Source organism: Oratosquilla oratoria, chromosome 22 (genome assembly GCF_046742065.1).
Source record: "Oratosquilla oratoria isolate Oo_2021 chromosome 22, ASM4674206v1, whole genome shotgun sequence".
Classification (NCBI taxonomy): Eukaryota; Metazoa; Arthropoda; class Malacostraca; order Stomatopoda; family Squillidae; genus Oratosquilla; species Oratosquilla oratoria.
The window spans coordinates 50,123,042-50,126,110 of NC_134798.1; positions in this window are offsets into that span (position 1 = coordinate 50,123,042).

Below are 3,069 nucleotides of genomic sequence, written 5' to 3' on the forward strand. Positions count from 1 at the left end.
TTCTTGTATTATTGACCCCTCACCCAAGAAAAAAGGTATAAATCTAATTTCTTTATGAAGAATATGTTACAAGAAGGACGTGCTAATATGAAATTGGTAAAAGAAGAGGAAGAAACGATCGAGGTGATGAATGGATTATCAAAGAGATTGTGAATGCTGGCATGATAGGACAGCAACCAACACTGATCCCCAGCCTGACAGATAATAAACCATAATTATGCGAAAAGACCAAAAGCACTGGGTACTTTAAAGACCTAAGAGAAAGAGGAGCTATGACATTAGGTTATAAAAGAGGATAGGTTGTATAGACAGAAGTGATCTGGTTATGAATGAAAGGGTTAGAAGTCATGAGAACAATTTTAAAAAGGCTATTTGTCTAAAGTATATGAAGATATGCAGTTTTCTATACAGATACATAAATAACATGGGGGGGGTGAAATAGCCCCTAATGGAACAATACATGAATTCAAGTCTAGATATGATGACTGAAATTAAAGGATATAGTAAGTTGGAACTACATAAAGTTGAGGATAGGTATGATAAAAAATGGAGAATAGGCATTTAGTACAGCGGTGAAGGACCACAATTTGTCAGGATTATGCACTTCACAAAAACATGAAATTTGGTACAGTTGTGGTCCATGGTATCTATATTAATTCTAAGATAGGTAATCAGTGCTATCACCATGCCATAGTCGCCATCTTTGATTTTAGTTTGCCTCTCAAAATATGAGATTTGCAATAACTTTACTCATAGGCGACATAAAGGCATGATCTTAGTGTCCTGACACATTTCAGTACATTGGAATGTATTTTTTAAATAAAGCAAATGCATAAGCATGCATTTGACCAAATTGACCATGAATAACTGGAATTAGTTTCTGAAATTAAAGGAAAAAATACACTAAACAATATCATGCATTGGTAATACCAGAGCTAGGAGCAGGCAACGTTCCTGTTTTCTAAAAGGGAGATATATCGTCTATATACAACTACAGGCCAATCTGACATCAGTTATAGGTAAAATGCTTGAATCCATAATAGCTAATAGAATCAGATCATATCGAGAGAGATTTTGATTTGTGACTCACAGCATGGTATCTCCAAGGGTAAGTCGTGTGTGATTAATCTGCTGTCTTTTTACACTAAAGTATACAAGGCGTCAGATTACAATGATATTTACGATGTTATTTATCTTGACTTTATCAAAGCGTTCGACAAGGTGCCCCACCAGAGACTAGATAAAGTCAAAGCCCATGGCATAGCAGGAAAAATGTTTGAATGGATTAGAGCTTGGATCAGTGACAGAAAACAACGGGTCACCATAAATGGTGTAAAATCCAAATGGGAAGTGTTTCTAGTGGAGTTCCCCAGGGTTCGGTTTTAAGTCCCTTATTGCTCATTATTTACATATGGAATTAATAGTGTTGTTAGTAATTTTGGGGACGACACTAAAATAGGACGCCTAATTAGGTCAGGAGAAGACGCCGAGATTCTGCAGGAAGATCTTAACAAATTGTTCACATGGTCGGTGAAATGGCAAATGGACTTCAATATCTCAAAGTGCAGCGTGTTAAACGTAGGGCTACACAACCCCGAAAGCAGATATAGCTTAGATAACACGTTTTTAGAGAAATGTGAGTGCGAGGGAGTTCTAGTGAGTCCTGTCCTTAAATCCAGGAAACAGTACATTAGAGCCAGTAATAAAGCTAACAGAGCATTAGGTTTCATTGCTAGGACGGTTACGGTTAGACCCATCCTTGACTATGCGGTACAGTTTTGGTCTTCGTCCTATAGAATAGACATCGATTCACTAGAATCAGTACAGAGGAGAATGACCAAAATGATACATGGGCTCAGAAATTTATCTTACGAGGAGAGGCTTAGGCACTTTAACTTACGCTCTCTGGAAAGATGCAGAGTGCGGGGGTGATCTAATAGAGGTGTTCAAGTGGATTAAAGGCTTTGACAAGGATGCAAACAAGGCAATCATATTAAGACAACAGGACAGGACTTGTTGCAGTAATGAATTTAAATTGGACAAATTTATATTAAAGAAGGAAATGGGTAAGAACTTGTTTAGTAGTAGGATGGTCAACGAATGCAATAAACTTAGTAACCATGTAGTGAGCTCTGAAACTATCGGTTGTTTTAAGAAACGGTTTGACAGCTTTATGGATGGAGATGACAGGTGGTAATGGACATGGAAGTGCCTAGTACACTAATATGTGGAATAGCTTAGAAGGTGATACAGCCTAAACTCTTATAAAGTAAGAGCTTGGGCTATATTACCTCCTAAGCTATTCCACATATTAATGCATTTACTGTATATGGAAAACGGTATTTCTGCACATTTTTCAGACTTGTGGTCTTAATCTACTCCCATAATTTCTTAAAACCTTCCCATCTTTAATCAGGAGATCTCTTCTACCAGTGCAATCTATTCCCATTAGTGACCTTGTAACATTACGTGAATGTTACTTGCGCTTAGGTGCCGAGGGAGTGAAGAGGCTCTGGTGAGTTTGGTTGCTTTATTCTGGTTAGCGCAAGTGTCGACCTAGACTGGGTCGACGCGGGCAGGGCACGGAGCCCTGCCCTAAACCACAAAAGTGACCGCGAGCCTCGGTCGGGCACTGCTGGGTACAAGTACTGAAAGGAACTGGCATGGGACACCAAACTTAGCATCTTTATATAGACCTCATGCGTACGTTAAAGTAGCACACGACCCATCCTGACCGAAACATGGCTCGGCAGGGCTTAGGTTGTGCTTTCAAGAGGATACAAATGCATGTAGTACAGGCGTACTATAGACTTAACTTACACACAATTAATATAAGGCCGAAGGCCAGCTACTTCTACACAGTCTATCCATTCCTGGTCCATCCTATTTCTGCGCGGCGATGCTATAAGCCAAAATACCGCGTCGAAGCACATGTGGGGGGCTTGTCCACCACAACCTGAACACTATGGTCAAATCACCTCTTTCCCTTCGCTCCTTCAAAGTTGGCAGACCTACTGCTTTTAGTCTTTCTTTGTATGGTTTATCTTCCAGGTTGTGGACCAGTTTCAT